Here is a 16,896-nt window from a genome sequence, read left to right as displayed (position 1 = left end):
GAGATCTTCTCACAAACAGACACTCCATACGTGGACCAATCATGGACCACGGTAGTCCCAGGCATTCACAGCACTCCAGACTCTCTGGCACCCAGGATGAGTATTGGGGACAGACACCCCAGCCCACATCCCGGAGGCACACACACAAGGCATGCAGAAGCCCGCAAAAGCTTGGCATTTCGCGGGAAACTGCATGACCAAATATGGACTGACCCGGGTTGGCTCGACCTGGGGAAGGGAAAGAGGCAAGATGGCCAAAGGACAGGACAAAGAACCTCGTGGCTTGGCCATTTTGGAGCCAGGCCACCTATTTGTACCAAACGCAGTAATAGCAGTTTAAATGGCAGGAAAGGGTTAAAATTACATAAAAGATAAGAAGCCACCAGCCCTGTCCATGATACATCTGCACATCTTCTAAAAAGTCCTACGAGAGTATCTAGGGTCTTTGGAAATTACTAGGTGACCCAAGTGCACTGTACTGTAAGGTAAATTGTGCACTTGTTACATGTTGCAGAAAAGTTGCAACATTGGAAAAGGACTAAGGGAAACAAAGTCTCCCAAGTACTGACTGTCTTAAGGGCATGTCAGTTTCCCCATAAAAAGTAAGCAAAAGCCCAGAGGAGTGCAGCTGAAGGCTGTGCTTCTCTGGCAAAGTCAGATCATAGAGTTTAAACAGCAGCAAAACGTTTGGGGGTGTACAACTGGAGGGACAATTACACATATAATGGAAGTCTATCCTAAAACTCCCCCCTCCCAGACCTAAGGACAGGGGGAACTAATCCACCCCTGGATGAGTCTCATGTTCAGGTCGGTTAAACATTCTGGACAAGCCATCAGCATTGCTATGTTGGACACCTGCCGTATGCTCACTAGTGAAGTCAAAGCCTTGCACACTTATGGACCACATGAGCAAATTTGGATTCTCTCCCTTCATGTTCATTGGCCACTTTAAGGGCTGATGGTCAGTTTGCACAGTGAAGTGGGTCCCATAGAGGTAGGGCCTCAGCTTCCTTAGGACCCACACAACAGAGAAACACTCTTTCTCTAATGTGGACCATCTGAGCTCTTTGTCCTTAAACTGGCGACTAATGAAGCCAATACTCATCTACTTGTGATAGTGCAGCGCCTATCCCAGTGCAGAGGCATCTGTCTGCACAATAAAAGGTCTTTGGTAATCAGGGGCCCTGATAACAGGGGCCTGGTACAAGGAGTCTTTTAAGTCTTTGAAGGCCTTCTCACACTCTCCAGACCAAGTTACCTTCTTGGGTTTCTTTGGAGTGGTGAAAGCAGTCAGAGGGGCAGCTTTGGTGCCATAGTCTGCCATGAAATTTCTATAATACCCAGTGAGTCCTAAAAAGGCTCTCACTTGGGTCTGAGTGGTGGGGGTAGGCCAGTCTTGTACTGCTTGTACTTTACTGGGTAGAGACTGTATCCTCCCTCCACCTACTTCATGTCCAAGGTAGACCACTGATCCTTGTCCAATCTGGCACTTACTGGCCTTTATGGTCAAGTGGGCCTTCTGAAGACCCTGTAACACAATCCTAAGGTGTTTCATATGGTCTTCCCAGGTGGCACTGAAAACTGCTATATCATCCAGATATGCAAGACAGAATCCATCCAACCCATTCAACACATGATTCACAAGCCTCTGGAAAGTGGCAGGTGCATTCTTCAACTCAAGAGGGATTACCCTGAACTGGTAAAGACCCTATGGCATTGAGAAAACTGTCTTCTCCTTGGCATGTTCTGCCAGGGCTATTTGCCAATAGCCTGCAGTGAGGTAAAATGTGCTGAGTTATTTGGAGGCACCCAAGGTATCCACCAGCTAATCTGTTCTAGGCAAGGGGTGTGCATCTGTCTTGGTGACAGCATTCAGAGCCCTGTAGTCGACACAGAACCTCAACTCAGAAGTACCTGCTTTTGGAACCAATACCACTGGGCTGGACCAAGGACTACTAGAGGTTTCAATCACCCCAAGATCCAACATTTTGTTGACCTCTGTCTTAATGTAAAACCTTACTTTGTCTGACATTCTGTATCCCCTAAGTTTGGTAGGTACACTGCCTCCTGTGTTTATGTCATGTTTGCACCAAGGTGTCAAACCAGGGAACTGTAAAAACAAGGGGGAAAACTGCCTAAGCAAACTTTTCACCTCTGCTTGCTGATCAGAAGTCAGGTGAGGGGCCACTTGGACACCCTCAATGGAGCTGTCTGAAGTGTCTGAAGTTCTGCTCTGGAACAGGTCAGGGAGAGGTTCTGACTCCTCTTCCTCAACATCTGAAGCCAGCAGCAGTGCAGCGATTTCAACTCTTGGGATGAAGCCTTCAGTCTATTCACATGGAACACTTTTGGAGCCTGTACAGCCCTTCCAAGGTCCACTAAATAGTTGACCTCACCCAGTGACTCCACCACTGTGTAAGGGTCTGACCATTTGTCCTGTAACGCTATAGGCCTTATAGGATTCATGATCAGGACTTGCTGATCAGATGTGAAATTGATGAGGGAAGCCTTCTGGTCATACCAATGTTTCACCAGTGCCTGTCCTGCCTTCAGTCTCTCACTAGCCACACCCATCAGGAGTAACATCCTTTTTCTGAGATCTAGCACATAGTCCACTGCATTGGTAGAAATAGGGGGAGTGTGCATCTCTCATCCCTCCTTGACTATGGCCAAGGGTCCCCTCACACGGTGACCAAACAGAAGCTCGAAGGGGCTGAAGCCAACACCCTCCTGTGGTACCTCTCTGTCTGTAGGCAAACAGCAAGCATGGTAACAGAAGATCCAATTTTCTTCTTTTGGTTTCTCCAGAGCCCCAATCATGCTTTTTAAGGTTCTGTTAAACCTTTCGACCAGACCATTAGTTTGTGGGTGATATGCAGATGAAAACTTATAGGTGACACCACATCCCTTCCACATGGCCTGCATATACTTTGACATAAAGTTGCTGCACCTATCAGACACAACTTCTTTAGGGAAGCCAACCCTAGTAAACATGCCAAGTAAAGCTTTTGCAACTGACTTGGCAGTCACAGTTTTTAATGGGATGGCCTCAGGATATCCGGTGGCATGGTCGACCAGCACCAGGATAAACGTATTGCCTGAGGATGTTTGGGGGTCAAGGGGATCAGCAATGTCAATCTCTACCCTCTCAAATAGTACCCCCACAACTGGGAGTGGCACCAATGGAGCTTGGATTGTTGAGCCACTCTTACCAGATAACTGGCAGGTGGCAAAACTCATGCAGTGACCCTCTACTTGCACCCCCATCTCGGGCCAGTAGAAGTGCATGGATAACCTTTGCTTGGTTCTCTTGATTCCAAGGTGACCAGCAAGGGACACTTCATGCGCCAGCTGCAGGAGGAAGGGTCTTACAGCAAGGGGAACCACCAACCTCCTATGGTCTCCTTCTGTAGAGTCTGTAGGCTCACTGTACAGGAGACCACCTTCCCAATAAATCCTATGTGTCCCAGGAGATTCACCCTCAAGCTGGGCACAGGCCTGTCTCCTTAGGCCTTCCAGAGATGGGCACTGACGCTGGCCTTTACTGAATTCTTCTCTGTCAGGACCACCTTCGACTAATAAGTATTTTAGTTCAGGATGGTCATTTGGATCAAATACTTCAGGCAACACCTATACCTCATCAGGTTCTGGTGTTTAACCAACTACCTCCACCTCAGTGGTAGGTGAGTTAGGGGGAATATTCTCTTTCCCTCTTTTGGTTTTTCTGACTCCTTTAGGCTTGGGTTTCCCCTTTGGCGTGGGTACTGCAATGGTCTTGGCCAGTGCTGCCCTTGTTTGAGACCTTGTGTAGGGTCTTTCTGCTGTATCTCCCACAAACCCTAAAGCTCCGAGATAATTTCCCACCAAAACCTTTCATGGGACATATCTCTGAATGCTCACTGGAATCCTGACTACTGTACAATTTAAAGTAAGGTTTACAGGTATTACTGGGAACTGGAGAGGTGGGCCATGAGCCAACTTAGTGGTCATCATAGGAGCTCTGGCAACTTCCTCTGGGTCTACCCAGGTAGAGTCCACTACAGTTCGACTACACCCACTATCCCTAATAGCAGGAGTATCAACTCCATTGATCAGCACACTGTCTTTAAAGTAGTGCTTGGTATTGTCTGGAATCCTAGTATAAGCCTCTGAGGCTTTAGGCTTGCAGAAGCCCAGGGAAACTAAAAATATCTCAGAATCTATCCCACTGGGGTAGGACTCTGAGGAGAATTATGATCCTGTAATCTCTTCTTCCTCATAGGAGGAGAAGGCCAGATTAGCAGAGTGGACCCCCAAGGGGTTGACCTTACATCTGGGATCCCCCTTCACATGGTCACTTGCTCCACAAGCCACTCAAGATCCACTGGGTCTGTGGACATAGGGAGGCTTACTGTAACTGGAATTCTGTTTCGGAGGATAACCATCACTACCCTGTGTGTTTTCTTGTGACTTACCCTTATTTTTCTTTTTGTGGCCCTTTTGGGAGGAAGTTTTATAAGATCCCCCACCCTCTTTATCTTTGGGCTTTTTCCCCTCCCCCTGCTTACCGGGATGAGTCTTGTCCTTATGGGACACTCTATGTGACACCCACACATCTGCTGTCATGGCTAGCTTCTTGGGATCTAACTCCTTTGAACCTGCCAAATGCTGCTTAAGCTCAGGGGAACAAGATGCAAAAATATGTTCAAGCATGACAAGACATATCATACCCTCAAAGGTGGAGACCTTATATTCTTCAACCGAGCCAGTCAGGTTCTTTAAAGGACTCAGTTACATAAGACACCCAAGTACTTCCTTCTTTCTTTTTGTACTCTCTGAATCTCTTTACGTATTGGGCAGGAGTCTTTCCAAACTTTAAGATGAGAGTTTTCTTCAACACTGCAAAACCTGCTCTCTCAGCCTTTGACATTTCCATAATGGCACCGCAGCCAGAATGGGGCAGTCTGCTAAGCAACCATGCAATTTTATCAGCATTGTCAACCTGTTGAACTTCACATGCATACTCAAATGCATTCAGCCAGTCCATAATGTCATTCTTTTCATCATACACACTGAGCAGATCTTTAGGAAACCTTGGATGAGAGGAGGAACCAGACCCATGCCCAGGACCCTTAGATCCATTGGAAACTTGAAGCTTGGTCAGTTCCAACTGGTGATCCCTGTCCTTCTGTTTTTCTGCCTGCTCTATCTTCAGCTTGCCCATGTTAAATTCAAGCTCCTTCTGCCTAAACAGCAGTTCTTGTTTCTTGAATTCAAGCATGGCCTCAGCATCAGCACTGGTAGAGAAAACATTGGACATCACATCATCTAAATCCTCATGTGTCCCATGGATAAGTGCAGCGACAGACTTGTCAGTTCTGCCAGTGAGAGCATCCCCACCACCTTCTGCAGTTTCCTCAGGAACTATGGAACCAAGTTTTGACTCTTGCCATTCCATGATTCTTTGACTCATTTCCATTTTTGTGCCTTGAGCAGGTAAACCCCTCTCAGCACACATCTTTCATAATGTTTCAGATTTAGAAGCATTTAAGGTTAACAAGGTACTTGTTTCCATTTTGTTAGATAAGTCTACGGCCTTTTTCAGTTATGCTACAACAATTCACTATGTGTCCTGGGTAGGAATAACTCGAAATGCCTCCACTAGTGTGCAACACTGGATACCTTCAGTCCTATCCCACCGCTGTACACCAATTTGTTAAGACGGATTTCTGAACTCTGACCTGGTGGGCAGAGGTTCAAAAGGCCAGCCTAGTTTCTTGGAACAGGGTAACCTCTGGACAAGCCAGACCAATCAAGGTATCTATGGTCTGCGGTCAAGACTAGAAGCCTCATTACGATGTGGGTGGGAAGGGGCTAACGGCGCTGGTAAAGGTGCCGAAGCCGATAACCCCTTAACGCCCTATTACGAGGTCTGCTCGCGGGACCTGCTATGGACGTCTATTTTTACCAGACGTCCTTAGTGGGTCCCGCGAGTGGCCCAGCATGCTAACAACGGGCCCATCATTAACAGGCCCATTGTTAGCATGCTTCCCATTCCCATTGAGCCCTATTGGGGCTCAAATAGGAATGGGGATGGTCCGGGTCTGGGTTCCCTTAATGGGGAAATACCGGGCCCTCCAAGGTCGGAATGGCCCGGTATTTTCCCATTCAGGGAACCCGGACCCTAGTTTGGAGGCAGCCATGCCCTTGTTAAGGGCATGGCTGCCTCCAAACTCGTAATGAGGACCTAGGTCACAGGAGGGGTGAGGGTGACTGAAGGACCTCAATGAGCACACAGAGCAAGGACACTTACAAATTACTCCCAGACAGGTGTATATATCAAAAATATAAACACATTTATTACAAGGCCTTTGTAACTCAACACAAAGTAAAAGAATCACAGCAATACTATCAAACCAACACAACACAATCAATACAATATATATACAAGACCATTGGGGTCTAAAGGGTTAAAGGCACAAAATATGTTCACAACTTGGAGGGGAAGTAAAATAGGAAGTGCAGATAGTCTTTAGTCCCCTTCAGCATCAAACATACACGAAACTAAGAGGCAGTCCAAGCCCTAAGAAGAGAGGAGACTTTTGCTCAATAGTACATTCAGTGCAGGTGCACGCGGTTGTTCCAATGGGCAAAACGGGGTATCTTCAGGGGTCTCTAGCAGCTCAGAAAGGTGGGTGAGGCAATGAAGAATAGATTCCCACTATTCGAAGAGGGCCTCCACTTGAAGGCAGAGGTGATTCCAAGGTTCGGGAATAGTTCGCTAGTTCGCACTAGCAGTGGAAATTAGAGGGACTCCCAGGGGCCACTTGTACGTACAAATGGATGGAGGTGTTAGGGGCCACCAGTTAGGGATGCAATTACTCACCGAACCGCGGCGCACTCCGGACCAAACTTCGCCAGTCGAGTCCACTTCGGTTGCAGGTTCAAATGCGGCAATATGACGGCTGTGCGGCTTTCAGTTCTGAAGATACAGTGATGATTCCCAAACGGGACAGTGGTGATTTATCTGCTCCTGATGGATGGATCAGCCCAGTTTCAGGCTTCAGGGGCAAGAGGGGCACAAATGCAGCACATCTGCAAAGATTTTTGCCATGGCTGGGCAACACGGTAACTGCGTTTACTAGTCTCACTTCAGACCTGGGAACGCCAAGTGTACGCTATTCGGTGTGAGGGTGCCGTAGACGCAGAGCTAGCAGGATACCAAGTTTCTAGGGTCTCCTCGAAACGGCGGCGGAGACAGAGCAAAGGTCCTGCATAAGCTGGTCAGCCCACTGGTTGGCCCAGGGACACTTCCGAGAAGGCTTACTTGCAGGTTTTATTGAAGGTGCCGAGAATGGTTGGTCCCACTGTTCTAATGGGTCGAAGCGTCTTCCCAGACCTTCTAGGACGACCAGATGCAGAGGGATCCCACGGGACGACAACAGGCTCAGGGTGCCAGACCTTCCAGTGGTTCCTCGAATCAGCTTCTTAGTTTCAGGATACTTGGATCCTATCCTTCGTTCAGTGAGAACTCCAGAGATAGACATGGTATGGTTGTTTGGGGCCTCCTCTTATCCAGAGTCTCCTTTGCACCAAAACGAAGAGAACCCAATGGGAGATCTGCTCACAAACACACACTCCATACGTGGACCAATCATGGACCACGGTGGTCCCAGGCATTCAGAGCACTCCAGACTCTCTGGCACCCAGGATGTGTATTGGGGACAGGCACCCCAGCCCACATCCTGGAGGCACACACACAAGGCATGCAGAAGCCCGCGAAAGCTTGGTGCTTTGCGGTAAACTGCATGACCAAATATGGACTGACCTGGGGAAGGCAAAGAGGCAAGATGGCCAAATGACAGGACAAAGAAAAGAACCTTGTGGCATGACCATTTTGGAACCAGGCCACCTATTTGTGCCAAACGCGGTAATCACGGTATAAATGGCAGGAAAGGGTTAAAATTACATGAAAAGATAAGCTGCCACCAGCCCTGTCCATGATACATCTGCACATCTCCTAAAAAGTCCTACGAGAGTATCGAGGGTCTTTGGAAATGACTAAGAGACCCAAGTGCACTGTACTGTAAGGTACATTGTGCACTTGTTACATGTTGCAGAAAATTTGCAACATTGGAAAAGGATTAAGGGAAACAAAGTCTCACAGTACTGACTGTTTTAAGGGCATGTCAGTTTCCCCATAAAAAGTGAGCGAAAGCCCAGAGGAATGCAGCTGAAGGCTATGCTTCTCTGGCAAAGTCAGACCATAGTGTTTAAACAGCAGCAAAAAGTTTGGGGTGTACAACTGGAGGGAAAGTTACGCATATAATGGAAATCTTTCCTAATGGAATAGAATAGCATTATACCTATACAGGTCGTACACAGAGGGTGGAATTAGGGTCCTGCATTTTGAATGATATTATATAGCAGGGCAGCTGCAATTTGTAGTAGATTGGCTCGCAGACGACCCTACCCCAGACACACTGATGTTGCAATCCACCAAGCTGTGTTATTACCTAAAGGAGCTACAGTGGTTCAGGAAGTCTCTGGGCGGTCAATGGTCACATGGTCAATGGTCACACCTGGTGTCCCTAGGGGCGAATGTATGGGACAGGGCCCTGGCAGTGATGGGGCGAACAAACCGAATTTTGGCACAGATTCCTTTGGTCTCGATAGTGTCCTCTTCGACTCAGGCGAGAATGGGAATACGCACGTACTGAGAAGGCTGCGGGTGGCCACCATAGGGGATTTGTTGCAAGATACTGTTTTCATACCCTTCTTAGAGTTGGCAAGACAGACAAGTATACACACAGGCCAATATATGCTACATTGTACTATCAAAAGAGAGATCACACGCAGGTGGCCCGCATACAGCGAACTAATGGAGAAACATTCGATAGTGGACTGGACATCCTATATGATATAGCCGAGGGAGGGCATACCATATCGTGAATATACGACCTTCTACTGTCTAATGGGCCTGCCTCCCCTCTGGGGGTAATAGACAAATGGGGAGAGGATCTGGGGGTAACCTTCACAGAAGCACAATGGGGGGGATACTGGGATACCCCAAGAAGGTGTCACGAAATGCTTGACTGCAGCATATACAACTACTAGTGACGCACAGGGCTTACATGATGCCTCACCGATCTCAAGGTTTCCAGGTGCAGCAGCACAAGGATGTCCTAGGTGCAATGCGACAGATGCTGGGAGGCTTCATATGTTCTGGGCATGTCCAGTGGTGGGGCTATACTGGCAGGAGGTTGCAAATAGACTACAAAAAGGGGAGGTGAAATTGGATGTGCTCTCCCTGGGTGCATGTCTGCTGGGTCGCTTCTCACGCCCCAAAAGCATGAATCATGTTACTAAAATGAAGGATCAGGCATGTATCCTAGCCAAACCAAGAATTGCTATGGCATGGAAATCGTACAAAGGCCCTGAAGTAGAGGAATGGTGAAGGGACCTGCATAGGTGAGGGGTGGCGGAAACAGCGGCATGGAAAGGGACAGTGCGATGTGTCCAGGAGACGGCCATGAGGGGAATCATGGAATGGGAAGTCTTGCTACAAACTCTGTTCACCAAAGCAGTCATGGAAGAGGTAGAGGTGGATTGACCCTATCAAGAGCGCAAGGGGCTCCCAACTGTTTGAAATGTAGTGCGTTTACAGTACAGTTGTGTGGCAGGCAAGGTCAGAGAGTGGGAGTTGGGAGGGTGGAGGAGGGAATGGGAGGGCTGTTGTTATTGCATATGATTATGCTTTGTAATGTTTGTACTTAAGCATCTGGAAAAATAAATAAAACACATTTAAAAAAAAAAACTTTCACTACCTGTTAAACCAGAAAGAAAATGTAAGGTTGAGAAGGCATACAATGAAACAGGCCTCAGGATACATTTTTAGATCTGCAAACATTATGAGACAATATTCCCCTAGACATGTGTAAAGCTTTGAACTAAAATATGCTGCTGGTGCGCAGTGCATTCTGGTCCGCTTAGAGCCATAATGGATATTTGCTCAATGCCTCAGTAAAAGCTGCCCTTGCCGTGAACTGTACACAGATGTTCAGCATCATTAGCATTATTTTACTGGAAAACATGTTTTCAACGTTATTCATTGCTTATGTTGGTTTGCGTTGCTCATCCAAGGACACGGGGCGTGAGAAGACGGCGATCCGAAGGTGCAGGCTGGTACCAGATAAGGTTGCCATGGACATTGTCAAAGTTGAGGATGTGTTAGAGTTGTTTTCTTTGCTATTTTGAGAAAAGGAAGAGCTCTGCTCCTTGAGGTAGCCGTATCAGAGCCAGCCTATCTTCTAACTGCGTGTGTATGTGTGAATCATTGCCTACCTGCGTCCAAGGTTTGCCCTTCAGTGTACTGGTGATAAAAAAAGATATATGTCGCGCCTTGAAATACTTGCGTTATAAATGCCATATCATATCATGTATGTCTGTGCACCTTTTGGCAAGCAATACATGTGGTGCTGTGAGCAGGGTTCTTCGTGAGGCAGAATTCCAAGAATCTAAGAATTTGTGCTTGAATGCTGGTAGGCAAGATTTATAGTGCAAGTGAAATTTTGTTTGCGTTTGGCAGTGAGAGTCAGGTTGCCTTAATCAGTGTTCTCTGTGTGCGCATTGCACGAGTGAAGGAGTGACTGTAAAAAAGTGAGCCATGGGATAAGAGTTTAGGGAGGCCAGTCCCGCAGAGGTTGTGATTTGTTTACAGCAGGTTTCAGTCGAGAAGGGAAAGGAATGTGCAGCTTTATGCAGAAGAGGGTTGGTCCTCTTACATGCTTATAGAAAGGTACACCAGAGGAATGTGGAGTTGAAAGAAGATATTTTACAGCTGGAAAAAGAGTTAGCTGCAGAAAGACAGATTGCGCTAATGCAGCAATTGCAAATGAAGTTTTTAAGGACAAGGCAGAAAGATATCAGACTGTAGCAGAGAGGGCAGCAGTCAGAGTCGCCCGATATAAATATAGAAAGAGGGGGGATCAATCAAAGAAAAGTAGCAGCTGTATTTGCCACAGCAGGTGTAAACTGGGACCCTGACGCTTGGAATGGAGAAATGTTTAACTCCACCAGCCCCGAGTGTACCTCGGAGGGGGAGGTAGAATCTAAGTCAGAACCTAATCAAAAGACACTGGCAGCAAAGCCTGTTACAAGACCGAGACCTGGCCCCCATATGTATAATCAAGGGGGAGGAGTTGTAGATTTAACTACGCTGGAAGATTATACTCAACAGGAGGTTGGGGAAATCAATACTTGGCTGAGGCAAAAGTCAGTGGAACCTTTGCTGCCATGGATGGTGAGGCTGTTTGATGGAGGGGCAGCAGGCTTATTGGTAGATGCGACAGATTCTCTGTGCTTACTGTCTTTTTATTTATTTATTTAGTCACTTGTATAGCGCCCAGAGGCATCAAGGTGCTGGTTACATAAGAGGGTTAGTTACCTTTGTTACATACTGCATTGTGTTAGAGATGTTACAAGTTACATTTAGGTTACAGAGTGTGGGAGACATATATAGCATAGGTTGTATAGCAAAAAATACATTTGGAAAAAAACAACATTGAAATTCGGGCATAGTGGGTACAGTTGGTTACAAGTAATGTAGATTGCTAGTATAAAGTTGTGAGACTAGGGTTGTGGTTCTTCGAGATATCTTGGGAAAAGAGCCAGGTTTTAAGGCCTTTGTGGAAGGACCAGAGGGATGGATCTGATCTCAGGGCTAGGGCCAGTGAGTTCCATTGTTTGGCAATTCAAAAGATCAGAAAGCACGCCATGAAGGAGGCAATTCATGTAGATGAGCCAGGACACATGGGGGTAGTGCCGCTTTCAGTTTCAACCAGAAATATGGTGATAAGAACTGCCCCACCTGCATACAAAAGTGTCATCATGACATTGCTTGTAGGTATGATGGGAAAACCCACTGATGAAGTAGTGTATGCCATCCGGCAATTGGCAGACTTGGGGGGAATGGGACAACAGTAAAGATAATGGGCGTAGCGAGAGAAGAACTGAAGGTAGGAGGCAAAATAGTAGAGACTCCCAAATGTCCAGAAAGAATATGTTTTTGGACTTGTTGAAAGATGATGTGCCATGAGAAGAAATTGATGTCATTGAAACAAGGGTGATGTATGAGCTATACAAAAAGAGAGGGCTTGCCGTGAAAGAGGGTTATAAACAGGTTAAGAGACAGGTGGTAACTAAGCCACAGAGGGACACCTCACCTTCAGCTCCCATGAGGAGGAACAGGAAGAAGGGTCTATGGGGCTCCCTTCCCCGTATCAGCCAACATATGCTGATTTGAGGAAGGTGGTGAGTGCCATGTTAGAGTCTGAATCGGGATACACTCATTCGAAATTTGACTAGGTTTACAGCCAAGCTCCGGCAGCATCTGCTCGCATAAAAGTTGATAGGCGACTTCATGTTTATGTTAAGATGTTTTGGGGACCTCCTGCTACATCAGGCAAGTGAAACACCCGTACTCCCCAGACAACCCCATCCTGGTGGATATTTGCAAATCAGAATCTGATCTATCCACGGCAAGAAGATGGGAAATGGCAGGCATTTACACATGGGGAGATATGTTTGAGGAGGGCGAATTCAGAGAACTCGAATCACTACAGACTAAGGAAGGGCTCTCATGTGGCCAGTTTCTCTGGTATCAACGCATCAAACAAACCAGCAAAAAAAACTGGAAAGGATGGCCAGAAGAGCCCGCTCCAGACCCGCTACTACAGGAAATGCACAACCTTGGGGACGGATGGAGACCGATCTCCAGGCTCTACAACAGACTCACCGACAAACCCAACCCCAAGGGAGAGGCACTGAAGGCGAAATGGGAGGCAGACATCGGAACCCCGCTCACAGACAAGGAATGGGAAAGAGCATTAATATACCCCAAAAAGGTGTCCAGGAACTCCAGATTCGGCCAGATCCAGCTGAACGTTCTTCATCGTACGTACATGACTCCACATAGGATGGCTTCCTTCAACAGACAAGCTTCCCCGGCATGCCCGTGGTGCGGACACAACAGAGCGGACTTAATCCATATGTTCTGGACATGCACCAAAGCGATGGAACTGTGGTCCAAAATCAAACAGACCTGCAAAGATGCAGGTATGGAAAGATACAAGTGGACACCGGGAGAATGCTTACTAGGCACCTACCCCAGACCAGCCAAATACAAACACCTTGTTAAAATGATGGACATTTCATGCATCTTAGCAAAAAGAACCATAGCCATGGCATGGAAGAAACCATCCGGCCCTAGACACGAACACTGGTTGAAGGAGATGCAAAAATGGACAGCAGCTGAAACCAGAGCATGGCAAGATGGAACCAACTCCACCGGAGACATGTCGAGCGGCACCCTAGACTCCTGGAAGGCCCTATTGAGAGACACATCCTTCAGCGCAGACCACAAACCCCCCTGACAACCCCCAACAACATGTCACAACTGAACGCTTGATACCACAAAAGACTCCACCGGTTCCCCGAGGCACGCAATTCCTCTTCACCCACATTCACCCGAAAGATATGTATCGCACCATATGAAGACTGTTGTTTTTGATGTTCTTGTTTTTTTTATTCCCCCCCCCTTTTCTCTTTTTTATTTTTCCTTTTCTTTTTCTTCCCCATTTTACTTGTTAATATACACAGTTCATATGTTTGTATTTGTATGCCTTTAATACAAAACACCAATAAAATACGTTTAAAAAAAAAAAAAAATGATGTTTTGGGGACCTGGAAATACACAAGAGGTGCAAGCATTGATTGATTCCTCTTTGATTCATGGAAATCAGGCACAATTTAAAGGTAGACACTTTACCATTACAGGGCTAGGGGGGAAGGAAACCCATGCAGAACAAACAGGAGTAGAGATGAAAATAGGCAATTTGACAAGGCAGGAATACTAAATGTTGATTGTCCCGATACCAGAGTGCATAATTGGGTTTTACATTTTGGAAGGTTTGACTCTGGGACTTGGAGGTAAAACCTATCAGTTTGGAGTGAGTGCATTGACTTGTACACCAGTTACGGCAGGCAAACTGAAAATGCCCCCAGTGCATGTGCCTTTGGCAACTGAGCGTGTATCGATGAAGCAATACCGCATTCCCCGTGGGCATAAGGACATTTCAGCCACCATCAAAGGGTAAGCAGAGGTAGGAGTGTTACGTCCTGTGACTACAGCTTGGAACAATCCCCTTTGGCCTCTCAAAAAGGGGGTTGGAAGCAGGAGGATGACTGTGGATTACAGAGAATTGAATAAACACACTCCTCCTTTAGTGCCTGCAGTCCCAGACACCATTACTTTTATTGAGTATGTCCAAAATGTTGAGGGAAGCTGGTATGCACAGTGGTAGACTTTGCCAATGCATTTTACTCTGTGCCAATTGTTGAGGAGTGCCAAGAGCAGTTTGCATTTTCTTGGAACGGGCGTCAGTACACCTTCACAAGATTACCTATGGGGTACATACATAGCCCGACCATCTGTCACCGGCTAGTGGCAGAAGACTTAGACAAGATACCATGTAAACCTGGCATACATATCTCTCACTACATTGACGATATTTTGATTCAAGGGAAAGATGAGCAAAGTATGTGAGCTCAGTTAGAAGTCATCATTGAAGGGTTGAAGAAGGAAGGGTGGGAGATAAACCCTAACAATCTTAAAGGGGCGGCTGAGACAATGGTATTGTTGGGAATTCAGTGACATAATGGGCCTCAAGAGATGGCGCCAAAGGCCTGATAGAAAATACTGGAGTTCACCACTCCGATGAACAGAAAACAAGCTCAGCAGTTCATAAGGCTGTTTGGGTTTTGGAGACAGCACATACCCATCTAGGGCAGATACTGGCACCTCTCTATAAAGTGACACGAAAGAAATGTGAATTTCAGTGGTGGGAGGTGCAGCAAAGAGCATTTGATTTGGCAAAAGACACTGTGCAGCAGGTGCTTGATTTGTGGCCATTGAAGGAAGGCGATGTGGAATAAAATGGGAGTCATTACGAGCTGGGCAGTAAGGGGTTAACGGCCGTTAATAACGGGCCTGTTGTTGGCTCCCTCCCCATTCCCATTGAGCCCTATGGGGGCTCAAATCGGAATGGGGATGTACCGGGTCCGGGTTCATCGAATGAGGAATTACCGGGTCCTCCAAGGTTGGAATGGCCCGGTGAGTCTTCATTTGAGGAACCCGGACCCGGTAAGGAGGTAACCATGCCACAAATTGTGGCATGGTTACCTCCAACCTCCCAATGACCCTCTATGTGTCTGTACAAGACAATTTTGCTAAATGGAGTGTGTGGCAGAAACAGGACAGAAAACGTGCTCCATTGGGATTCTGGAGTCGTAAGATGCCCGAAGCTGGTAATAGATACACTCAATTTGAGAAGCAGTTGTTGGCATGCTATTGGGCTCTTGTTTATACAGAGCAAAGGACAGTTAGGCATGATGTATTGATAAGGCAAGAAATCCAGATCATGCAATGGGTGCTGAGCTCTCCTAAAACACACAGAATAGGACACGCTCAAGAAGCTAGTATAATCAAGTGGAAATGGTACATTCAAGACAGAGCCAAATCAGGAAAGGGTGGAGTTGCGAAATTACATGAGCAAGTGGCCAACATACCACCCACAGATTACATACCACACGAAGTGACTGAAATATGTGAGTCTGCTGTGAAATGGGGAATACCTTATGGAGATCTGACAGTAGAGCAGGCAGAGCATGCCTGGTTTACGGATGGCTCAACTCGCTATGTGGGTGAGCGATACTGGAAAGCGGTGTCATACAATCCCAAGATAAAAAAGATTTTGACAACATCAGGGAAAGGAAAGAGCAGTCAGTTTGCAGAAATCTATGCACTTTACCAATTGTTGAAACAAGAGACCCCTGGTCAATGTCATTTGTACACAGATTCATGGTCAGTGGCGAATGGGTTGGCAGTGTGGCTGCCAACATGGCAAAAGAATGGATGGACACATTTGAGAAAAAGCTACTCTCAAGTGGGCACAAGCTCAAGGTATCAGTATCCATTTAGAAGTGAAAACAATTATTTTGCAATGTCTGGTGTGTCAACACCAACAGCATAGACCCATCCCTCAAATTGTCCAGGGTACGTTGCGAAGACGAAAGTTACCAGGTCAAATCTGGCAGATCGATTATATCGGTCCTGTGGCAATCAGCAAAGGCTGTCAATATGCATGCACCATTGTCGATACATACTCCGGATATTTGATGGTATTGCCATGCAAACATGCTACCCAACTGAACACCATTAGTTGTTCGATCGGATTACGCTGTATTACTGTGTACCCTTGCAAATTCAGAATGACAACGGGTCACACTTTCAAGGCAAATTGATTCAGGAATATTGTCTGGAAAAGTGTATTGAGTGGGTGTACCACGTCCTTTACCACCCAGAGGCATCAGGGTTGATTGAGAGAATGAATGAATGGGTTGTTCAAAGAACAGTTGCGCAAATCTGGCAATGGCACTTTAGGAGGCTTGCGTGATCGAGTGTTTGACGCAATGCAGGTGTTGAATAATAGACCAGTGAATACCCATGAGACTCAATTGCTGCGATTAATGACTCCTGCTTTACAGATTCAACCCAATTCAGCTAGAGAGACTTTAATGTACTGGGAAATTACACCAGGTTCTTTAGCTCCCTACCAAGCAACCCCAGAATCAGCAGGGGTAGACTTACATTCTCATGAAGAGATCAGGTTAGAACCCAGAGGGATAATTGTGATTGAAACAGGGATTGACGTACAGATTTGACCAGAACATATGGGATGGATTGCCCCTAGATCTGGATTAGCATTGAAAGGCATTCAAGTGCTAAGAGGGGTCATAGATGCAGATTACAAGGGAGAAATCAAAGTCATTTTAATCAACAGCGGAGACCAACAGGGT

The 16,896-nt window shown here is 46.7% G+C and overlaps 1 protein-coding gene across 3 annotated transcripts in view; it reads right to left on the bottom strand.

The window, feature by feature from the left end:
- The window catches only part of FARP2 (FERM, ARH/RhoGEF and pleckstrin domain protein 2), a 4,051,843-nt gene that overhangs the window by 639,431 nt on the left and 3,395,516 nt on the right, over positions 1–16,896 (bottom strand). The window lies entirely within an intron of this gene.

The sequence above is a fragment of the Ambystoma mexicanum genome, chromosome 10 (genome assembly GCF_040938575.1).
Source record: "Ambystoma mexicanum isolate Mex_15411 chromosome 10, UKY_AmexF1_1, whole genome shotgun sequence".
In the NCBI taxonomy this organism is placed as follows: domain Eukaryota; kingdom Metazoa; phylum Chordata; class Amphibia; order Caudata; family Ambystomatidae; genus Ambystoma; species Ambystoma mexicanum.
This window is presented reverse-complemented; position numbering and strand designations above follow the sequence as displayed.